The following is a 25,879-nucleotide window of genomic DNA, read 5'->3' on the forward strand; positions in this document are numbered from 1 at the left end:
ACAGAATTCAATTTTGCTCAATTTGAGGAGAAACGTGTCGACTTGTAACCTCTTACACTGTCACCCACGCTCTAACGAAAAAAGTTACACATCTCCTATTTTATTTGAATATTCCATGTTTACATATCAAGCTGTTTCTAAAGGAATGGGGGGTATGTAAACAGCCATTGTTTTCGGTCACGTTAACACAAAAGAAAAAGATGCCTCGACCTTGGACTGGTCCTGGATCGAGCTTGGGCAGGTCTTGGATGAAAATAGATAACCCCTCCCGTCTCCTCCCATCGTACACAATGGAATTTTACAAGCCTTTGGCTTGTAACAACGAAGACCGCCTCTTGTTTGTTCAATGAGAACTCAGAGAACGGAAAGTTTTTTTGATAATTTACATTCAATTTTTCTGGCAATAATTCGAACAGTGCACTGATATAATCCAGTTTAAGAGGCTATTCCAACAATAAGTGTTTACAAAGTACGAGGAGGAAGAAATTTGATTAACATATTGATCTTTACTTAAATTAGTTATTAATCTCATATGTGAATCGTGGTACCTAGAATGCAGTGATTTAAACGTACAATTTGAGAATGAGGAATGAATACATGTACAGTATTAGAAGTTGTTGTGATGTCAAAAGGCTTAGGATTAAATATACTTTGCTTCTTTCTACTCCTTTTCGGACATGTTGTGATGAAAAATATAAATGTGTAATATGTAATGTAACATGCTGACATTGTATACATGTAAACAGAAACAGAAAGCAGGAATTTGTCAGTGAGCAATGCGAGGGACATGCTAAAAGCTTTCTGTGCTAAATTTAAAAAAACAAAAAAAACAAATGTGCTACTTTATAATAATAATAGTGTGGTCCAAAATGTCATGTCTGTTAAACATGTTTTTCTTTGGCCATGTGTTCCTTGTTTTTTGGACACTCAGTTCCTGTTTTTGCACTTCCTTGTTTGTTTTGTTTCCATGACTACCCATTAGTTTTCACCTGTCCTTATGTCACGCGCCTGTCTCACGTCTTGCACTCGCACACCTGTCACTAATCACCACAGCATTATTTAAACCTGTAGTTGCCAGGTAGTCAGCCTGGCGACTTTACCTTTACCCACGTCATGCCATGCTTCCTCTACTCACGTTATGGGGGTAGACCGGTACTTTTTAGAGGCGGTAAAGTACCGAATATGATTCATTCGTACCGCGGTACTATCCAATACCGCTATACCCATCCATCCATCCATTTTTCTACCGCTTATTCCCTTCGGGGTCACGGAGGGCGCTGGAGCCTGTCTCAGCTCCAATCGGGCGGAAGGCGAGGTCATACTTGCCAACCTTGAGACCTCTGATTTCGGGAGGTGGGGGTGGGGGATCGTGGTAGGGGGTGGGGCAGAGGCGTGGTTGGGGGTGTGGTTGGGGCGAGGCGTGGTTAAGAGGGGAGTATATATATATATATATATATATGTGTGTGTGCGTGTGCGTGTGCGTGTGCGTGTGCGTGTGTGTGTGTGTGTGTGTGTGTGTGTATTGGGTTGGAGTCAATAACCAGGCGACGTGATGAAGTTACGTCTCTTTACTGTGGGCTTCAGAACAGACTCCCTAATGCATGTTCCTTGACTGCACTTAAATGTAGAATATATGTAGAATATATTTACATTCTATTCTATGTACAGTAGATGGCAGTATTGTCCTGTTTAAGAGGGTCACAACATTGCTGAGTCAGGTTCTCATGGAGCTGGAGGCCACGCCCCCTCAGGAGATTTTCGGGAGAAAATTTGTCCTGGCAGGTTTTGGGAGAGGCACTGAATTTCGTGAGTCTCCCGGAAAACCCGGGAGGGTTGGCAAGTATGGGCGGGGTACACCCTGGACAAGTCGCCACCTCATCGCAGGGCTACCGGTATAACGTAAAACCATAATTCCAAATAAAACACCCGCCCCAATAAAGCTCGGTACTCTGTGCAGATGAGTAAATAAAATTACACCACCCACAGTCACAGCAATACTATAAACACATCCCAGAATGACCCAGTGCAGATCTACACCACTGTAAAAAATATGTGAATTAAATTATTGTAAATGCACAAAGATGCCTAGCCTTCTTCTTCTTCTCATTCCCTAAAAGTGGGGGCATAAAAACACCATCAAGCCTCACTATAAAGCTGAGTGAGAAAGGGGGATACGGCATGGCGGAGAGCAACAAGCGGGGTGCAAACGACCTTGCCGGAAATAACAACAGCAACCCTTAATGTGTTGCATTACAAGAGGTGTGATAAAACACTTTTATAGGGAGGGCAGTAAATGTTGCCGTGTCACCCCACAAGCGTGCACGCGCCCACTCAGAGGCCCATTTTCTGTGTGTGTGTGTGGTAATATGCAGGTGGGGGGGGGGGGCAGTGTCCAGAATGAGAGAGCCATAGGCAAATGGGTCAAAATGGGGTGGCTTTGAAGGCTGTTTGGGCGTGGCAGTACCGCCTAATTGTCTTTGTTGTCACCTTGATCCAGGTTACCTCTGAGTTAATGTCATGTCAAGCGAGTTGTAAAGGTTGTAGGAATGATGCAATGCATTTAGACCTGAGGTATTATTTCTACTACAGTGTATTGAGTGGGGGGGGGGGCGTTTCCCAACAAGGCCTTCAGTGATGTCCGACTTCAGTGATTACCTCTCAAAATACCATCATTGATGTCACCAAATTGTCATGTCTTTGTGATCATGTCTGTTTAGTTAGGTTCTGTTTTGTTTTTGACTCCATTAGTTCCTGTTTTTGCGCACCCTGGTTTGTTTTAGTTTCCATGACGCCTATACTGGCCGACCTGCACTGGCTTCCTGTGCACTTAAGATGTGACTTTAAGGTTTTACTACTTACGTATGAAATACTACACGGTCTAGCTCCAGCCTATCTTGCCGATTGTATTGTACCATATGTCCCGGCAAGAAATCTGCGTTCTAAGGACTCCAGCTTATTAGTGATTCCCAAAAAAAGTCTGCGGGCTATAAAGCGTTTTCATTTCGGGCTCCAGTACTCTGGAATGCCCTCCAGGTAACAGTTCGAGATGCCACCTCAGTAAAAGCATTTAAGTCTCACCTTAAAACTCATTTGTATACTCTAGCCTTTAATTAGACTCCCTTTTTAGACCAGTTGATCTGCCATTTCTTTTCTTTTTCTCCTATGTCCCACTCTCCATTGTGGAGGGGGTCCGGTCCGATGGCAATGGATGACGTACTGGCTGTGCAGAGTCGGAACCCAGGATGGACCGCTTGCCTGTGTATCGGCTTGGGACGTCCCTGCCCTGCTGATCCGCCTCCGCTTGGGATGGTTTCCTGCTGGCTCCGTTGTGGGCGGGACTCTCGCTGCTGTGTTTGATCCGCTTTGGACTGGACTCTCGCGGCTGGGTTGGATCCACTATGGATTGAACTTTCACAGTATCATGTTAGACCCGCTCGACATCCATTCTTTCGTCCTTTCCAAGGTTCTCATAGTCATCATTGTCACCGACGTCCCACTGAGTGTGAGTTTTCCTTGCCCTTATGTGGGCCAACCAAGGATGTCGTAGTGGTTTGTGTAGTGGTTTGTGCAGCCCTTTGAGACACTAGTGATTTAGTGCTATATAAGTAAACATTGATTGACTGATTGATTGATTAATTGATTGATTGATTGATTGATTGATTGATTGATTGATTGATTGATTGATTGATTGATTAGTTTCACCTGGCTCATTTGTTTGGACTCACCCACCTGTCAATAATCACAGCACTATCTAAAGGCCTACTGAAATGAGATGTTCTTATTTAAACGGGGATAGCAGGTCCATTCTATGTGTCATACTTGATCATTTCGCGATATTGCCATATTTTTGCTGAAAGGATTTAGTAGAGAACATCAACGATAAAGTTTGCAACTTTTGGTGCTGATAAAAAAGCCTTGCCTTTACCGGAAGTCGCAGATGATGACGTCACAAGGGTGAGGGCTCCTCACGTCCTCACATTGTTTTTAATGGGAGCCTCCAGCAGCAAGAGCTAGTTGGACCGAGAAAACGACAATTTACCCATCAATTTGAGCGAGGATGAAAGATTTGTGGATGATAATATTGATAGCGAAGGATTTGAAAAAAATATAAATAAAATAAAATAAAAAGCGACGGCTCTGGGAGGCGGCAGTGTGAGCGTTTCAGATGTAATTAGACACATTTACTAGGATAACTCTGGAAGATCCCTTATCTGCTTAATGTTTTAATAGTGTTTTAGTGAGATTGTAAAGACATACCTCGAGGCCGGATGGCTGCGTTGAACACGCAGTGTCTCAGAGAGAAGCCGAGGAGCCAAGCTCGCAGCTGCCTTTTAAACAGCTACTGCAGGAGGACGAATAATCCAATGATGTCTCCGGTAAGATATATATCACAATTTTCCCATCCAAAAACATGCTGGTTGACGTAGAGAAACATGTTCACTTGACCGCTCTGTGTTAAAAACAAAGAAACACCGGCTGCAATACACCGCTTTCCACCAACATTATTGTTCTTTATAGTCTCCATTATTAATTGAACAAATTGCAAAAGATTCAGCAACACAGATTTCCAAAATACTGTGTAATTATGCGATTAAAGCAGACGACTTTTAGCCGTGAGTGGTGCTGCGCTAATATTTACTGACAGTCGGTGACGTCACGCGCACGCGTCATCATTCCGCGATGTTTTCAACAGGATAATAAAAAATTGCAATTTAGTAAACTAAACCGGCCGTATTGGCATGTGTTGCAATGTTAAGATTTCATCATGGATATATAAACTATCAGACTGCGTGGTTGGTAGTACTGGGTTTCAGTAGGCCTTTAAGCCTGTAGTTGCCAGGCAGCCAGCCTGGCGACATCACCCTCTACACACCCTTGTTACCCATGCTGATGATCCATGCTCTTTTCTCGTTCCACGTAAGTTTTTGTTATTCATGCCATAGTTCGCAAGTTTTGTTTTATGTCCATAGTTTACGTTGTGGTAATAGTTTTTGTTTTCATAGCCAAGTTTTGTACCTCCCCTGAGAGCGCCTTTTTGTTTATACCCTTTGTTGTTTTTTTGGTAAAATTTTCGAGTGTGATTAAAAGATGTCATTACCTTCACGCCATGTTCGGTCCGGTCGCTTTTCACCACGGGAAAACAATCCACACCATAGTCCCCGCCTTGACACAAAGGACCATTGCTGGAGAAATACTATACGGAAACACATTCACGCACTACTGGGCATTGTACAAAAAGCATTTAAAAATCAATCGCAATAGCAATTAAAACATGATATGTGGTATTGTCAAAATGAAAATTGCAAAAAAATATATTAAACGTGAAAAAATAAAGAAATAAAATATCTGAACTCACATTTCATCGCCGGGAAAACTGAGTCACATAAGACGTAATTTCTCTTTAAATATCCTTCTTGAAAATGGCCTTGCAAATATATGTTGTCTTGTCTAATCATAAAAGATGCAGGCGAGGCGTGTTGGCTGACTTCTTAAAGTTTACCCCACTGCATGTTCACCAAAAACATCCCGCTGCATGTCTACCTAAACGGCGGCATGCTCTTCACTACTGTGGCATGCTGGGTAATGGAGTTATTATGTTACCTAGCTCATAACATCCATAGACATGTTATAAATAGAGGCAGTATCCACCGCCAATGCCTACTGGTGCTGACGAGACGCGGGGCCGCCATCTTGGAGTGGTGATCAGCTCCACTCAGTGCAATTCATTTGGCAGGAGCAATGAACTGTCAGCGCATTTAATTAATCTTACCTCACTGAAAACCACTGATTTTCACGCAGTTTTGTCATACGTTGTGGCTATGATAAAGGACACATGTTTTGGCGTGTTTTATTATTCATAGCTTGCTTAACAGTAATAGTAATAGAATATTCTTATATGCTATAATTGACCAGCCCTCCGAGATCAAAACTGGGAATAATAATCCCAGAGAATGGGGAAAAAAAACGGTCAGCTATTTCTAAATTGAAGATGTGAGGCTTGTGTGGCATTGTAATGGTTTGGTTCTTCCAGGGATGCGTCGAAGCAGAACACAGCGTGAGGCAAGATGTCAATGGATTTATTAAAGTAATAAACGGCTAGGAACAAAAACACAGAAGCTAAGGAAAAAAGCAAACAAAAGACGCTAGAGTGAAAGCTAGGACAAAAAACTAGGACACTAAAACTGGCACGTAGGCACAAAAGAGAATACAAAACAACTAGCGTGAAAGCTAGGAATAAAATAAACGTAGCATGAGAGCTAACGATAGAGACCATGAAAAAACAAGACATCACTGTTGCACGAGGGCAAATTAGGATCCGAGACCGGGTGTACAGAAAAGGCGAACGTAAATAAGGAAGTAATCAACAGTGACAGGTGATCATGGACCGGGAGTAGCAGCTGAAACTAGTAGGTAACCATGGTGATGGATTAAAGGGGAAATAACAGGGTCAAACGGAGAATGAAAACAAAGATGGAAAAATAAACAATAATATGTGAAGATCCGAGTAACGGATCTTAACTGAAGAAACAATATGATTAGGTTATAAATATATATACATGCGTATACCCTACATAAAAAATGTATGAATACATTTAATATCTATATGTCTTAGGGAGGGGCTTCACGGTGGCAGAGGGGTTAGTGCGTCTGCCTCACAATACGAAGGTCCTGCAGTCCTGGGTTCAAATCCAGGCTCGGGATCTTTCTGTTTGGAGTTTGCATGTTCTCCCCGTGAATGCGTGGGTTCCCTCCGGGTACTCCGGCTTCCTCCCAATTCCAAAGACATGCACCTGGGGATAGGTTGATTGGCAACACTAAAATTGGCCCTAGTGTGTGAATGTGAGTGTGAATGTTGTCTGTCTATCTGTGTTGGCCCTGCGATGAGGTGGCGACTTGTCCAGGGTGTACCCCGCCTTCCGCTCGATTGTAGCTGAGATAGGCGCCAGCGCCCCCGCGACCCCAAAAGGGAATAAGCGGTAGAAAATGGATGGATGGATGGATGTCTTAAGGACCTACAGACTGCATCTTTGTTGCTGCAGCAGCAGAGTTAATTCTGTCTTGACACTTTGTATTGATATTTTGTATTACATTCTTCCCTTAAATGATAATGTTTACATATACATATTTTGTCCCACACCTTGGGGGACCATAAAATTGGGTTGGAAAGCTAGACTAAATTTAGACTTGTATAATACCGTATAGCCACTGTCCATCTGATTGTCTAGTTAGGTAACATATGTAAGAAACGTACTTTATCAGGATTATGGATTTAGAAGTAGCTCCAATGATGCCGACTGGGGATGGACTTTAGCCGCTAGCTAGCTAGCCATGTGTGAACGACTCCAGTCATCGTCGTGTGGGTTGTGTGGACCCACCCAGGAAGGACATGCTTTCGAGCAGGTTTGACTCTTTTATTTTTCAATAAACTTCAGTCTAGGTCAGGTCTCTTTTCAGCTCCTTCTCCGCTGCTCGTTCCGGTCGGCTTTTCAGCTGCCGTTCTCGTCGTCGTCGTCGTCCTCTCTGGCTCGCTCTTTGATCGCTCTTCTCTCGCTCTCCTGCAGTGCTGCGGACACTTCAACTCCTTTCTCTCGATCTTTCCTCCTTCTCCGCTTTTATACACTGAGAGGAGATTGTGAGCCGGTGTGTGAGCCACGCACCTGATCTCGACGTCGCTCCCAGCACGCCCCGCCTCTTCGTTCCTGGCCGCCATCTTGGGGGTATGGCATGCCCTGCCCCGCCGTCGGCCCGTCGGCTCCGCCTCTCCACACCATGTCTTAAAGCACCTCTTCCTGAGGGCGTTTCAGTGTTGTAACTTCACCTTTATCATACATTGTTAAGCCAAAATGTGTCCGTTCTCCCCTTTCTGTTTACACACAGTGTCTGCTTGTAAGTACTCCGTGATTGTGCGCTGCCGAACATGCTTGTCTGCTCATAAACCAGCAATGACACAATGACACAACGTGACGACGGAGCGAGGGGGGGGGGGGGGGGGGGGCGGACTGACGGATTGGTACTTTTTAGCGGCGGTATAGTACCGTATATGATTCATCAGTATTGCGACACTATACTAATACCGGTATACCGTACAACCCTAGTGGTTATTGCTTAGTTTAATTTACATGGTGGTGCAAAAGACACATATTCACACATTTTACTGTCATACCTAAAAACCGAAGCGATACGCTATTGTAAAATGCTAAAGCCTCCATACACATGACTGTACTTGTCTGCCTAAAGCAGCCTTTTCTCCCCAGCTATCACTCTTTTAATTTCCCCTCGTTCACCTTCCGCCGTTGTTTGTGGATCCCGACAGCGGTCCCAGCCCTGACATCCAAGCGGCGTGCGTGTTAGGCCAGGACTTATCGATCAGCCTATAAATTACCAATGCATCACCTCTCCTTGCCCGCTTGCGAGCCCTCCGAGGCCTCACGGAGACGAGAGGGGTAGTCGGGAAGGAGAGAGAGAGAGAGTCTGCAGCAAATTGTTAATTAAATACGAATCAATCGTTTGCCATTTATCAAGCCGGACGTCCAGTTCACCTTTGAGGAGGAGGAGGAGGGGGGGTTTAGAAAGGTGGAGAAAGATGGTGGGAGAGAGGGACTGGGAAATCAATAAAGCAGACTAAGGGGCGGGATAAGTGTTTAATCCACCAATCAAACTATATCACGGCCATTATAGAGAGACAAGTGAACATTAGGTGGTGATCAGGGTGATGTTACATTACATCTTTTAACCGGTGCTGTGCCGTCAGGGCCAGCAAGGCCTTCTCTGCGGGCCTAACATAAGCAGAAATCATGATCATAATTATAGATCAGTGGTTCTTAACCTGGGTTTGATCGAACCCCAGGGGTACGGTGAGTCGGCCTCAGGGGTTCGGCAGAGGTCAAGACACACCCGACTCTTCGTGTAACTAAAACGTTCCCTCTAATTTTCCATCGGATTCGCAGGTGTTTAGTTTGTTGTGGGTTCATGCACTGTGTTGGTTTTGTTCTTTGAACTAGATGATGTTCATGCACGGTTCATTTTGTCTGCTCGTGGAAAACAAGCATCCTATTGTACGATTTGACTCCCTGGACCGGCCTTGACGCTGTGGAAACAGGACCAGGCTGTTCCGAAAACACCCCCAAGGACACCTCAATGATAGACGCTTTTGACCTCCCTCCCTCTTCAACGACACCTGGAGTCGAACTTTTGCCGATCGGCCTCAGTCTAAAAAAACATTGCATCATCACATCCAAGACAATTGGGCATACACGCACACACACCCCAACCCCACCCCACGCCTTCACCACCGCTTTTGCCCTCGGGTTGATGGTTGGATGGCAGCGCTGCAGAGATCATCTAAGATGGACTGATGCAAAGTGGAAAAGTGTTCTGTGGTCTGACGAGTCCACATTTCAAATTGTTTTTGGAAATATTCGACATTGTGTCATCTGGACCAAAGGGGAAGCGAACCATCCAGACTGTTATCGACGCAAAGTTCAAAAGCCAGCATCTGTGATGGTATCGGGGTGCATTAGTGCCCAAGGCATGGGTAAATTACACATCTGTGAAGGCACCATTAATACTGAAAGGTACATACAGGTTTTGGAACAACATACGCTGCCATCTAAGCGTTGTCTTTTTCATGGACGCCCCTGCTTATTTCAGCAAGACAATGCCAAGCCACATTCAACACGCGTTACAACGCGGGTACTTTCCTGGCCCACCTGCAGTCCAGACCTGTCTCCCATTGAAAATGTGTGGCGCATCATGAAGCGTAAAATACGACAGCGGAGACCCCGGAGTGTTGAACGACTGAAGCTCTACACAAAACAAGAATGGGAAATAATTCCACTTTCAAAGCTTCAACAATTAGTTTCCTCAGCTCCCAAACGTTTATTGAGTGTTGTCAAAAGAAAAGGTGATGTAACACAGTGGTGAACATGCCCTTTCCCAACTACTTTGGCACGTGTTGCAGCCATGAAATTCTCAATGAATTATTATTTGCAAAAAAAAATTAAGTTTGAGTTTGAACATCAAATATCTTGTCTTTGTAGTGCATTCAATTGAATATGGGTTGAAAAGGATTTGCAAATCATTGTATTCCGTTTATATTTACATCTAACACAATTTCCCAACTCATGGAAACGGGGTTTGTATATATGTATGCTACAATGCTTGTTTTAGAGGCTTCCTCCCAACTCCAAAAACATGCACCTGGTGTGTGAATGTGAGTGTGAATGTTGTCTATCTGTGTTGGCCCTGCAATGAGGCGGTGACATGTCCAGGGTGTAGTGTCATGTTCAAACACTGATGACATCTATTAAACAGACAATAAGCAAGGAATCATGCAGAGACGGGGTTAAATTTTGCTCAATGAGGAGAGACGTTTGGGCTGAACTCCAGTTACATATCCAAACTACGCTATTTTAATCATAAGTTTGAAGAAATGTTTCACAAATATTTTTCGTTCAAAAAACCAGAGGCTAAAATAAAGAATTAAATTTAAATGTATTTAATATTCATGACAATAAAAATAATACATTTTCTTGAACATTTATTTAAATTGTCAGGAAACAAGAGGAAGGAATGTAAAAGGTAAAAAGGTATATGTGTTTAAAAATCCTAAAATCATTTTTAAAGTTGTATTTTTTCTCTAAAATTGTCTTTCTGAAAGTTATAAGAAGAAACGTTAAAAAAAATTAATGAATTTATTTAAACAAGTGAAGTCTTTAAAATATTTTCGTGGATTTTCAAATTCTATTTGAGTTTTGTCTCTCTTAGAATTAAAAGTGTCGAGCAAAGCGAGACCAGCTTGCTAGTAAACAAATAAAATTTAAAAAATAGAGGCAGCTCACTGGGAAGTGCTGCTTTTTGAGCTATTTTTAGAACAGGCCAGCGGGCGACTCATCTGGTCCTCACGGGCACCGCGTTGGTGACCCCTGATATAGATAAAGTAAAGCAGAAATAGAATGACGGGAAGCTCACATTTAAGTTCTGGTGCTTTGGATGATGGTTTCATCGTGATTTAAACAACCAAAAATGTCAATAAATACATGTGCAAAGTGGATGTGTAATGGAGGCAAGCCGTCTGGGGCGAGTATACGTTAGTAAACCTCAGTCCCTGGCGACGTCAAGAGCAGAGCCGGCTGCCGGGCTGCTGGCTTGCCAGCTCGGCTTGTAGCCGAGTCGTCAGCACACATGCCAGCAACCAGGAGCGGCGGCAGAGGGGTGCCGAACCAACCGGGTTACTCATGCTTGTTGGTATATTAACAAGCTGTTTCTTGGTTCATGCAGGATGAGGTAAGTCATGAAGAAGTAGATGTTTGCTATAATTTATTCACTTGGGTGTGCTTACGGGCTTCACGGTGGGAGAGGGGTTAGTGCGTCTGCCTCACAATACGAAGGTCCTGCAATCCTGGATTCAAATCCAGGCTCAGGATCTTTCTGTGTGGAGTTTGCATGTTCTCCCCGTGAATGCGTGGGTTCCCTCCGGGTACTCCGGCTTCCTCCCACCTCCAAAGACATGCACCTGGGGATAGGTTGATTGGCAACACTAAATTGGCCCTAGTGTGTGAATGTGAGTGTGAATGTTGTCTGTCTATCTGTGTTGGCCCTGCGATGAGGTGGCGACTTGTCCAGGGTGTACCCCGCCTTCCACCCGATTGTAGCTGAGATAGGCGCCAGCGCCCCCCGCGACCCCAAAAGGGTATAAGCGGTAGAGAATGGATGGATGGGTGTGCTTGCTGTGCGTGTTCCTTTTAGTATAAGATAGCTGTTTCTTGTGTAGGACGTCAGCTACGACATTTGTATTCATGTCTCTCGCTGCAAAAAACATTTAATCCGAATGAAGTCAAGGCTTGGTTAGAACAGAACTTTTTAATAATTAATGGGGGGAAAACAGAAATTTCAGTTTTTGGTCCGGCCCTCACTGACTTGGGACCATTGCAAAATGATGTGTGTCCCAAAGTCACCAGCCTTGGCGTCACTATAGACAGCGATTTAAAACTAGATAAACAAGTCAATGGCGTTTTAAAATCCTGTTTTTATCATCTTCGTCTTTTAGTAAAGGTTAAACCGTTTTTATCTTTTAACCTTTTTGAACAAGTCGTCAGAGGTGGGTAGTAACACGCTACATTTACTCCGTTACATCTACTTGAGTAACTTTTGGGATAAATTGTACTTCTAAGAGTAGTTTTTATGCAACATACTTTTACTTTCAGTTGAGTATATTTATGGAGAAGAAACGCTACTTTTACTCCGCTCCATTTATCTACATTCAGCTCGCTACTCACTACTTTTTTTTTAGCGATCTATTAATGTTTGTTTTGGTTTTTCAATGTAGGATCCACGCATGCCTGCGTTTCACCAATCACATGCAGTCACTGGTGACGTTGGACCAATCAAACAGAGCCAGGCGGTCACATGACCTGACTTTAACAAGTTGAAAAACTTATTAGTGGTCGATTGTATGGAATATGTACTGTACTGTTCAATCTACAAATGAAAGTTTCAATCAATCAATCAACCAAAAGTGTAAAGGTAAAAAGACACTTTTTATTTTCAACCGTACTTCCCGTCAAAAGCCTAAAGACTGATCGCACAGTTCCTGTCTTCACAATAAAAGTGCCGCTCCGTCGCGCCTGCGCTAACAAAATAAGAGTCTCCGAAAGCCAGAGCATACAAGATAGCAAACTTCGGAGTTTGCCGCCAATGTATTTATTGTGAAGTGTATAAAAACGGAAGCTGGACAAATAAGATGCCAAAAACCAACAAGTTTCATGTGGTATTGGACAGAAAGGAGGAACTTTTTTTTCTCCTCCATTTGAAAACGTGGACGTTACAGCACTATACTGTCTGATTCCAATCAATACAAGTCATCAGAATCAGGTAATACACCAACTTATATTCTTGTCTTCATGTAAGATAGGAATCTATATGTGTTAAACATGCATGTATATCATGAAAGATAGGAATCTATATGTGTTAAACATGCATGTATATTCATTAAAACACCTTTAACATGTGAACAAAAACGGCAAAAAATATAAATAATATACTGTATATATACATTTATGTATGTATGTGTATATATATATATATATATATATATATATATATATATATATATATATATATAATATAATGTGTGTGTATGTATAGGATATGTGTGTGTATGTATATGTACATATGAGGTAGATCACCTCGACTTGGTCATTTATTAAGTAATTGATTAACTTTAAAAATCTTATTGGGGTGTTACCATTTAGTGATCAATTGTACGGAAATGTACTGTACTGCAATCTACTAATACAAGTTTCAATCAATCAATCAATCAATCAATGCCTACTGAGCCTATGGTGCTGTTAAGTTATTGTGGCTCAATGTGCCTTATTTTTTTTTATTTTAATGTAGTAGTATTTAATATATATTATTGTTTTAGTTGCTTAAGAGATATTCCTGGCTCTGAATTTACTCGTTGCTATTTTTATGTTTTTGTGCATTATTTGTTGCCGTAATCATTAAACAAACAGGTTACTCATCAGTTACTCAGTACTTGAGTAGTTTTTTCACAACATACTTTTTACTTTTACTCAAGTAAATAATTGGGTGACTACTCCTTACTTTTACTTGAGTAATACATCTCTAAAGTAACAGTACTCTTACTTGAGTACAATTTCTGGCTACTCTACCCACCTCTGCAAGTCGTGCATGCTTTTATTTCAAGTCGCCTGGACTACTGCAATGCACTTTATGCTGGCATTAGCCAAAAAGCTCTCTCCCGGTTGCAGTTAGTCCAGAACGCGGCAGCACGACTTTTAACAGTGGCCAGGAAACGCCAGCATATAACCCCAATTCTTCAGAGTTTGCACTGGCTCCCTGTTCATTTTAGAAGTGATTTTAAAACATTGCTGTTTGTTTTTAAATCTTTACATGGACTGGCACCTCAGTATATCTCGGACATCATCCAAATTTACACTCTCTGAGGTCCGAGAGCCAGTTCCAGCTCGTGGTGCCCAAGACCAGACTTAAAGGGGAACCTTATCACCAGACCTTATGTAAGCGTCAATATATACCTTGATGTTGCAGAAAAAAGACCATATTTTTTTAACCGATTTCCGAACTCTAAATGGGTGAATTTTGACGAATTAAACGCCTTTCTGTTTATCGATCTGGAGGCGATGACCTCAGAATGTGACGTCGCCGAGGTAATACAGCTGCCATTTTCATTTTCAACACATTGTAAACTTTGGGTCTCAGCTCTGTTACTTTCCGTTTTTTCGACTATTTTTTGGAACCTTGGAGACATCATGCCTCGTGTGTTGTCGGAGGGTGTAACAACACGAACAGGGAGGGATTCAAGTTGCACCACTGGCCCGAAGATGCAAAAGTGGCAAGAAATCTGCCGCCAGACCCTCATTGAATGTGCCAAAGTGGCTCCACATTTTACCGGCGATGACAGACATGGCACAGAGATGTATGGATAACCTGCAGATGCATTTGCAACAATAAAGTCAACAAAATCACAAAGGTGAGTTTTGTTGATGTTGACTTATGTGCTAATCAGACATATTTGATCGCGTCTTGACTGGCAGCTAATCGATGCTAACATGCTATGCTAATCGACACTAACATGCTATTTACCGGAGGTGCTAAAGCAGACATGGCACAGAGATGTATGGATGACCTGCAGATGCATTTGCAACGATAAAGTCAACGAAATCACAAAGGTGAGTTTTGTTGATGTTGACTGCCAGCCAATCGATGCTAACATGCTATGCTAATTGACGCTAACATGCTATTTACCGGCGGTGCTAAAGCAGACATGGCACGGAGATGTATGGATAACCTGCAGATGCATTTGCAACTATATTACGTTTCCTTCCACCCACATTTAATGCGAAAAAAAAACTTACCAATCGACGGATTTAAGTTGCTCCAGTGTCACGAGATGCGAAAGTCCTGATCGTTTGGTCCGCACATTTTATCGGTGATGCTAACGCAGCTATTCGGCCATGCTATGGCTATGAATAGCGTCAATAGCTATTCGCTCAAGAGCTTCAGTTTCTTCTTCAATACTTTCATACTCCAACCATCCGTTTCAATACATGCATAATTTGTTGAATCGCTTAAACCGCGGAAATCTGAGTCTGAATCCGAGCTAATGTCGCTATATCTTGCTGTGGTATCTGCCATTGTTTGTTTACATTGGCAGCACTGTATGACGTCACAGGGAAATGGATAGTCGCATTGCAAATAGCGAAAATCAAGCACTTTAAAGCTTTTTTTAGGGATATTCCGAGACCGGTAAAATTTTGAAAAAAACTTCAAAAAAATACAACAAGCCACTGGGAAGTGATTTTTATTGCTTTTAACCCTTTTGAAATTGTGATAATGTTCCCCTTTAAAACCAGGGGAGACAGGGCCTTCTCTGTGGTCGGCCCTAAGCTCATTGAGTTCTATTTTACTGTTATAATTGATTTTGTGAGAACTCTTCTTCGGCATGGTAATGCCGGTGTGGTTCTTCCAAGGATACGTCGAAGCAGAACACAGCAAAGGTATGATATAAATGGATTTTTTAAATAATAAAAAGGCTAGGAACAAAAACACTGGTGTAAAGAGAAGGCAAACAAAAGACGCTAGCGTGAAAGCTAGGATAACACTAGGAAACTAAAACTTGGCTCGAGCGCACAAACGGGAAAACAAATCATCAGTATGAAAACTGGAATAAACAAGTGGCATAGCGTGAGAGCTAGCGAGAAAATACATACGGTAGAAGGATGAGAGTCGTCACGGTTGCACGTAGGCAAATTAGGATCCGAGAACAGAAAAGGCGAGCTTAAATAAGAAATTAATTAACAGTGACAGGTGTGCAGGGACCGTGATTAGCAGGTGAAACTTAATGAGCGACCATGGAAACGAACAAAACAGGAACTAAGCATGTCAAACCGCAGAGTGATATAAACATGGAACAAAAACAACAATATGGTGATGATCCGGCCATCGGATCACAACAGATTATACCCTTTAAAATTGTTTTTAATCATATTTATTTTTATATTGGTTTTATATTTATTTTTGGTTTTGGTTTTATTCAGTCATTGGTGGAGCATAATATCGTTTTTTAATATTGTTTTTAACAGGGCTGTGCAGCACTTTGGAAACATTCTTGTTGTTTAAATGTCAGGCTTGCCCCTGACAGTTTGTCTATGTTTTAGTTTTTTCCTCTGCATTTGTCTGTTTCCTGTGTTTAGTATTTCCTGTCTTTTAGTTCCTGTCAAGTGCTCTTAATTTGTCAGCTTCCTGTCTTGTTCCCTGAGTGCTGTGTTCCTCCTCAGTGTGTTTAGTATTTCCTGTCCTTAGTTCCTGTCTAGTGCTCTTATTTTGTCAGCTTCCTGTCTTGTTCCCCGAGTGCTGTGTTCCCCTTCAGCTGCGGCTGATTGGCATCTGGCCACACCTGTTGCCAATCAGCCGGCTCCTATTTGTACCTCCTTTGTCTTGTGTCATTTGCTGGATCATTGTGTTGTCATTTGTATTGTCGTTGCCTCATGTCACTCTTGTGTCTTTGCTACTTGTCGTGTCTGGCATTATTTCACCGATTACCTGTCATGCTACATCTTGTCCTGGTCTTCGTAGCGGTAAGCTGTTTTTGTTAGCCATTAGCTGTTTCCAGTTTTTCTGTCTTCTGCTAGATACCTGTTAGCTTCCACGCTAGGCCTTTTGTTTTTTATCCGCCTACGTGCGCGCTTTTGGTTTGAACCCTTTGTTTGGTTTTGACTTAGTATTTATATTAAAATCATGTTTGCTCACTCCATGCCTGCCTCCATCTCTGCATCTTGGGGTTCATTAACAAATACCCCTGACATTAAATGTGCTATATGAATAAAGTGGATTGGATTGGATTGATTGGGTTGTTTAGTTTTTGCCTAATCCTGCCAAACAACAAAACAATACCAATGTGATTTTACAGCATATTCCTTTCTTTCTCCCGCGGAATGGCGCCGAAGAGTCTTATTTGCCCGACTGACACACACTGTTTTCTTCTTTTGCTAAGAACCCTGGGAGCTTAACACTCACCCAACATCTGTCTGCGGCCCAGAGAAAGGCAAAGGCCCAGATGTCGGGGAGATTGGTCTTATGGGTAGTCGCCTTCTTGGCCCCTTCACCGGGCAGCCTGGCTAGTGAACTCGGATTAAGAGTTACGACATATCCAGGACCCCCACCCCAGGTTTTAGAAGACAACTCATTTTGCTTTTAAAAAAAAAAAAGCTATCGACAAACACTTAAATCCAATGACTCTCGTCGTCAGGTGGTGATGTTGACGAATGGTGGCAGTGTGCTGGGCATAAAAGACAAATTAACAAGGTGTTGCAGGTATGAAGACGTCAAGGGGAAGTAATAACGAGCCTGATTGATGAAGTCTGAGCAGATAAATATTTATCGCTTGTGTTTATCGTCCTCCAAATATTGCTTTTGGCTCGTTGCCCCGCGGCTGCTGATCCCCAAGCATACTAACTACTTTTAATGGCTGTGCGTTTTTACTGACTGGAGTCCGCAGGGTGGGCGGCATGCAGCAGGATTGTCCTCTATTAGTGTTGCTTCTGTTTTCACCGTCCTAATCCCCTCCACTGGAGCTTTGGTTTCGCTCCTAATCTGAGGCACAATCCCTCCTGCAGCTGGCTGGCTTCCTTTAAGCACAGCCAAAGAAGTGAGCTCATCCCCATCTCATCCCCTTCCCGTTATCCCGACGTTATCTGTCAAGTCCTCGCAACAAAACCCCTTTCCCCCGACATTACTCCCTCATTTCTCATCCGGAAAATGTTAGTTTTTTTTACCCCCCTGCAATTCCCGAAACTGGAACTATTTGACTGTGTGAGCCTTACAGTCTCGCATTTCTTACAATTAAAAGCCCCAAAACAAATTAACTCCATTTTAAAGCTAGCGCTCACAAGCATTAAGTACAAACCACGTTTCCATATGAGTTGGGAAATTGTGTTAGATGTAAATATAAACAGAATACGATGATTTGCAATATTTTTCAACCCATATTCAATTGAATGCACTACAAAGACAAAATATTTGATGCTCAAACTCATAAACTTTACTTTTCTTTTGCAAATAATAATTAACTTAGAATTTCATGGCTGCAACACGTGCCAAAGTAGTTGGGAAAGGGCATGTTCACCACTGTGTTACATCACCTTTTCTTTTAACAACACTCAATAAACATTTGGGAACTGAGGAAACTAATTGTTGAAGCTTTGAAAGTGGAATTCTTTCCCATTCTGGTTTTACGTAGAGCTTCAGTCGTTCAACAGTCCGGGGTCTCCGCTGTCGTATTTTACGCTTCATAATGCGCCACACATTTTCGATGGGAGACAGGTCTGGACTGCTGGCGGGCCAGGGAAAGTGCCCGCACTCTTTTTTTACGATGCCACGCTTTTGTAACATGTGCTGAATGTGGCTTGGCATTGTCTTGCTGAAATAAGCAGGGGCGTCCATGAAAAAGACGGCGCTTAGATGGCAGCATATGTTGTTCCAAAACCTGTATGTACCTTTCAGTATTAATGGTGCCTTCACATATGTGTGAGTTACCCTTGCCTTGGGCACTAATGCACCCCCATACCATCACAGATGCTGGCTTTTGAACTCTGCGTCGATAACAGTCTGGATGGTTCGCCTCCCCTTTGGTCTGGATGACACGATGTCGAATATTTCCCCAAAAAATTTCAAATGTGGACTCGTCAGAAAACAGAACACTTTTCCACTTTGTATCAGTTCATCTTAGATGATCTCGGGCCAAGAGAAGCCGGCGGCGTTTCTGGATGTTGTTGATAAATTGCTTTCGCTTTGCATAGTAGAGCTTTAACTTTCACTTACAGATGTAGCGACAAAACTGTATTTAGTGACAGTGGTTTTCTGAAGTGTTCCTGAGCCCATGTGGTGATATCCTTTAGAGATTGATGTCGGTTTTTGATACAGTGCCGTCTGAGGGATCGAAGGTCACGGTCATTCAATGTTGGTTTCCGGCCATGCCGCTTACGTGGAGTGATTTCTGCAGATTCTCTGAACTTTTTGATGATATTATGGACCGTAGATGTTGAAATCCCTAAATTTCTTGCAATTGCACTTTGAGAAACGTTGTTCTTAAACTGTTTGACTATTTGCTCACGCAGTTGTGGACAAAGGGGTGTACCTCGCCCCATCCTTTCTTGTGAAGGACTGAGCATTTTTTGGGAAGCTGCTTTTATACCCAATCATGGCACCCACCTGTTCCCAATTAGCCTGCACACCTGTGGAATGTTCCAAATAAGTGTTGGATGAGCATTCCTCAACTTTATCAGCATTTATTGTCACCTTTTCCAACTTCCTTGTCACGTGTTGCTGGCATCAAATTCTAAAGTTAATGATTATTTGCAACAACAAAAAATGTTTTTAGTTTGAACATCAAATATGTTGTGTGTGTAGCATATTCAACTGAATATGGGTTGAAAAGGATTTGCAAATCGTTGTATTCCGTTTATATTTACATCTAACACAATTTCCCAACTCATATGGAAACGGGGTTTGTATTTTGCTGCAGGGGTTTGGACATACTGTTGTTAGGATAGTGCAGATCATATTTTATGTTACTTGCCAAAGATTGATTATCGGTTAAATCCTTGTGACAACACATTGATTCATGCACTTGTAAATATGGACTCTTGTCATAATCGCATCAGGCTGTGATGACACTTTATCCATAGAAGTTAGAACCAGCCAAGGTGAAAGGTCAGAGGAGTGTTAGAAGCATGTTTTTTGTCTACTTAATCTTCCTACTTACTTGGAGGGATTATACAGTTCCGAAGCACAGCATCGATTTTCAAAATGAAGCGATAGCTTGGGTCGAAGTTCAGAGTGTAGTTCAGCAAAACAATTGCTTTCGAGTATTTTCGCAGCAAAATTGTCTGACTCCAAACTTCGGCAGTTCATTAGGAAAACCCCCAGTTTTCCCATTTGGGGAACTTTTACTTATTTATCCAGCCCCCGCTCCCACCTGCTACAGTAATAGCCAGCAATCAATAGTCCTGCAGCGAGAGGTAGTTTTCTCTAAATGCAGCGGCAGAAAAAACAGCAAGGCAAACACTTGGGTAAAGGATCATGTGGTGTTGGGCGCGGGGGGGGGGGCCATGGAGAATGGGCAGGGTGGGTTCCTACGGCAACAAGGACACAAGAGGCGGGGTTAAGATGTGAGAAGGAAGGCCGGGAAGTGATCAACATTCTCTGTTGGAAATGGATGCACAGCAGAAAAAAAGAAAGCAAGAAGAAGAGAGATGTGGGGAGGGGTGTCCAGGCGGTAGTGGCGGGGGGTGTTGGCGGGTGTAGCGGGGAGGAGAGTTGCGGCACCATTTTTCACAGCAGACAAAAACATTTGCCAGGGATATCAATTTGGGACTGCGGCGGCAGTCTTCTCCTCCTGGCTCGTCATCCATCATCTTTTCCTGTTAAGCACCGCTTGGGCACCGTACGCCACCCCTGCCCCAGAAAACAAAAGAAGCACACACTTGATGCACGCAATGGGAGCGGGTGACCTGTAGGTGCTACGCGTGGGAAGCAAATGCAAAAAAAACAAGGCCGAAAACGCCACGGACGGCGTGGGTTGCCAGGGTGGCCATCCACCCGCCACCCGCCACCCGCCACCCCCTCCTTCAAGTCTTCTCCCATTAGCGCCACCAGGGGAGACCCCGCCCTCCGCTTGCCCTCTTATTGGCACCTTTGCCTGCACCCCATCACTCATCTCCCAGCCATCATCCATCACCCATCGCGATCAATAGGAGGCCACGCATTCATCAGCCCCTGGCTTGCTGATGGGGAAAGGAGAAGAGGGAGGGAGGGCGCAGGAAGGGAGTTGGAAAAAAAAGCGAAAAAGCGAGTAAAAAAAAAAAGGAGACAATACTAAATAGTAGGCCGGAAAGGGTGGCTACAAAAAAAAAAGAACGACGCGGAACGTAAAAATTAGATGAAGAAGAAGTGATGTGTCATGATCCACTACTTGGATAATGGCATGTTCTGGTTTTGTTCTGTTTTGTTGTCACCCTGTTTAGTATTTGACGTCCTTAGTTCCTGGCGGCACTTCCTGTTTTGTTTCTGCTGCCTAGTTACGCATTTGGTGTCACCTGTCTCTTGTTTGTCCTCGCGCACCTGCCTCCTAATTTCTGTCCCTATTTAAGACTACCTTTGTTTGCCATTCGGTCTCGCAGTGCAGTTTGCTTTCCATGCAACAGGTGACGTCGCTTTCCCGCATTCTGGTAATACCCTTTTGTACTCAAATAGCTTCCATGCTATTTTGTTTGTTTGTTTCCCTAGCTCACATGCGATTGTCTTTTGTTCCTTCTAGCTCACATGCTAGTTCAGTTGGTTTTGTTTGATAGTGCCTTCGTGCAAGTGTTTTTGTTCTTAGTTTGTTCTTTAGTATATTAATAAATCATCATTCTTACCTTCACGCTGCGTTCCATTCCGACTGCACCAACGAGAGAACGCAATCCACACCACAATGCCCACCAAACGCCACATGATGAAGGCATTAAGTGTCATGATCCGTGATCCGGATCATGTTTTGTCTAGTTATGTTCTGTTAGTTTTGGACTCCCTTAGTTCCCTGTTTTGTTCACTTTGGGTGTTTGTTTTAGTTTCCATGGGTACTATTTGGTTTCAACTGCCTCTGATTAGCGCTCTGTACGTTCGCCTGCTGTTGAGCACTAATCAGAGAGCTATTTAGTCACGTTGCTCGCCACAGTCAGTGTGTGCTTCATTGTGTCACGTGGTGACGTGGCCTGGTCGGGGTTTGTTCTCCCGGAATGGAGGACGGACAGCTTCGGACGATAGCGTGAGGTAGGAGATGATAATTTTATCATAATGGTACCAAAAGACAGTACCAAATTACCGGACTACAATACTCTTCATTCAATGACTGTAAATAATGCCAAAAAAATAATTTAAAAACACTTTGCTTACCATTGTAATTACCGGACTACAATACTCTTTATTTAATGATTGTAAATAATGTAAAAGTAATGTAAAAACAATAGTATAAAGAAGTCATACTGTTCCATTACCTTTGTTCATACTTCTGTCACTACTCAATTGCCAAATAACTGTAGACACCTTCATATTTGTTGCTTCCTATACTGTATATACTGCATACTTGCCAACCTTTAGACCTCCGATTTCTGGAGGTGGGGGGTGTATGAAATACTTGACTTTCAGTGAATTCTAGCTATATATATATATATATATATATATTTAGTTTATTATATATAGAAATAAAAGAAATAGTTGAATTTACGACGGCACCTATCAAATACACAGTAATAAAAACACAGTTGTTCTACTAACTGTACTGTGCTTGCTGGTTACTAAAAAACAACAACACTTACCTTTCACTATTTCAGTAACCTTTGTTCTGCCATTTGCGTATTGGCGAGCGATCTCCGAATCGAGGAACATCCTTCACGGATTTGTTATAGACATCCGCAAATGAGAGCGGGATGTTGCTTCCAGCTATCAGCATAGCCATCTTTGTCTCGGCATAAGATACACTATTGGGTCTCCATTTTGCGTGGTGGGCCATAATACTGGGTTGTGAAGGATACTGCGCTGCGGACCCTTTGTGCTTTGCTGACTGACCGTTCATGGCTGAGTATATCCGTTAGGCCACCGTGTTCAATGGAGAAGTCTGTTTTACAAAATTTACAGGCAACATACCCCTTCCCCTTCGAACTCTCCTGAATAAACTGAAATTCTTGTTTCCAATCGTTCTGGAACTTGCAAGCGTATTTCTTCATTTTGCTCGTCGACGGTGTAATATATTGGGTTGGAGTCAATAACCAGGCGACGTGATGAAGTTACGTCTCTTTACTGTGGGCTTCAGAACAGATTCCCTAATGCATGTTCCTTGACTGCACTTAAATGTAGAATATATTTACATTCTATTCCATGTACAGTAGATGGCAGTATTGTCCTGTTTAAGAGGGTCACAACATTGAGTCAGGTCTGGAGGCCACGCCTTCTCCAGCTCCGCCTGAATTTCGGGAGATTTTCAGGAGAAAATTTGTCCCGGGAGGTTTTCAGGAGAGGCACTGAATTTCGGGAGTCTCCCGCAAAATCCGGGAGGGTTGGCAAGTATGACATACTGTATATACTGTTATACTATTTGATATTGCACTGGTACTGGATCGGTTTGCAGCCGAGTGTGAAGCGACCGGAATGAGAATCAGCACCTCCAAGTCCGAGTCCATGGTTCTCACCCGGAAAAGGGTGGAATGCCATCTCCGGGTTGGGGAGGAGACCCTGCCCCAAGTGGAGGAGTTCAAGTACCTAGGAGTCTTGTTCACGAGTGGGGGAAGAGTGGATCGTGAGATCGACAGGCGGATCGGTGCGGCGTCTTCAGTAATGCGGACGTTGTACCGATCCGTTGTGGTGAAGAAGGAGCTGAGCCGGAAGGCAAAGCTCTCAATTTACCGGTCGATCTACGTTCCCATCCTCACCTATGGTCATGAGCTTTGGGTCATGACCGAAAGGATAAGATCACGGGTACAAGCGGCCGAAATGAGTTTCCTCTGCCGTGTGGCGGGGCTCTCCCTTAGAGATAGGGTGAGAAGCTCTGCCATCCGGGAGGAACTCAAATTAAAGCCGCTGCTCGTCCACATCGAGAGGAGCCAGATGAGGTGGTTCGGGCATCTGGTCAGGATGCCACCCGAACGCCTCCCGAGGGAGGTGTTTAGGGCACGTCCAACCGGTAGGAGGCCACGGGGAAGACCCAGGACACGTTGGGAAGACTATGTCTCCCGGCTGGCCTGGGAACGCCTCGGGATCCCCCGGGAAGAGCTGGACGAAGTGGCTGGGGAGAGGGAAGTCTGGGTTTCCCTGCTTAGGCTGCTGCCCCCGCGACCCGACCTCGGATAAGCGGAAGAAGATGGATGGATGGTACTGTATTTGACTACTGTACTTCTACTTGTACTGATACTTCTACCATAACTTCTGTGACTTTTTGTGCAACTTAATTGTCTTGTAATTAATGTACATCAGAGCTATTCCATTTTTTGTATTTTTTTTGTATTTAGTGTATTAGATTCTGCAACTAGTGTTTGGATCCCACTGTACGCAATATCTGAAGAGCATGGAAAAAAGCCTTTCACTGTGGTGTAGTCTGCATGTGACGAATAAACTTGAACCTTGAAAAGACAGAAACAAGTTAATTTAGAGTACCAATGATTGTCACACACCCACTAGGTGTGGTGAAATTTGTCCTCTGCATTCGACCCATCCCCTTGATCAGTGGTTCTCAACCTTTTTTCAGTGATGTACCCCCTGTGAACATTTTTTTAATTCAAGTACCACCTAATCAGAGCAAAGCATTTTGGGGTGAAAAAAAGAGATTAAGTAAAATAAAGCACTATGTCATCAGTTTCTGATTTATTAAATTGTATAACAGTGCAAATTATTGCTCATTTGTAGTGGTCTTTCTTGAACTATTTGGAGAAATATATAGAAAAATAACTAAAAACTTGTTGAAAAATACACAAGTGATTCAATTATGAATGAAGGTTTCTACATATAGAAGTAATCATCAACTTAAAGTGCCCTCTTTGGGATTGTAATAGAGATCCATCTGGATTCATGAACTTAATTCTAAAAGAAATCTTTAACATCAATATTTATGGAACATGTCCAGAAAAAATCTAGCTGTCAACACTGAATATTGCATTGTTTCATTTCTTTTCACAGTTTATGACAGGGGTGCCCATTACGTCGATCGCGATCGACTGGTTGATCTCGGAGGGTGTGTCAGTCGATCTCAAGCCAGGCATTAAAAAATAGACATAAAAATGAGCAATCATCACTCATACCAAGACTTCACTTTCGTCAGTTGTTTGACATTCTCGGCACCCGAGGATCTTGTGAGATGACGCTGGCTGCTGCGAGCTCATATTTAAGAAAAAAATCACTAACAGGGCGGACGCAGAGAAACACATTTTATTTCTAGAGACTCCGTACCTACTGTCAAAACTCTAAAGACCGACTGCACAGTTCCTGTCTTCACCATAAAAGACCTGTTTCATCCTGCCTGTGCTAACAAAATAAGAGTCTCAGAAAGCTAGCGTGCACAAGCTAGCAAGCTACGGCGTTTGATGCCAATGTATTTCTCCCCCGCCCTCAGCGACCGCTTTCTCACTTGCTTGCCCACCCGCACACTCACTGACGTCACTCACCTGCTGCCAGACATTAAAGGGCCACACACATATGCTACTCTCATAACAAAGTGTTTAAAAACGAGTATGCAAGTTGGACAAATGAGAAGCCAAATCCAACCACTTTCATGTGCTATTGGACAGAAAGGAGGACTTTTTTTTCCCTCCATTTGAAAATGCGGACGTTATCAGCACCACTGTCTAATTCCAATCAATGCAAGTCATCAGAATCAAATACACCAACTTATATTCTTGTCTTCATGAAAGAAAGGAATCTATGTGTGTTAAACATGCTTGTATTATCATTAAACACCATTAACTTGTTAACAAAAATGTCTCTTTCATAAATAAATAAATATAAATTATAAATAGGAATGAGGTAGATCTCCTCGACTTGGTCAATTGAAAAGTAGCTCGCCTGCAGAAAAAGTGTGAGCGCCCCTGGCTTATGAACTTACATTCATATTTTGTTCAAGTATTATTCAATGAATATATTTATAAAGGATTTTTGAATTGTCGCTATTTTTAGAATATTTTCTAAAAAATCTCACATACCCCTTGGCATACTTGAGAACCACTGCCCTTGATCACCCCCTGGGAGGTGAGGGGAGCAGTGGGGAGCAGCGGTGCCGCGCCCGGGAATCATTTATGGTGATTTAACCCCC

The sequence above is a fragment of the Nerophis ophidion genome, linkage group LG17, assembly GCF_033978795.1.
Source record: "Nerophis ophidion isolate RoL-2023_Sa linkage group LG17, RoL_Noph_v1.0, whole genome shotgun sequence".
Taxonomy (NCBI): domain Eukaryota; kingdom Metazoa; phylum Chordata; class Actinopteri; order Syngnathiformes; family Syngnathidae; genus Nerophis; species Nerophis ophidion.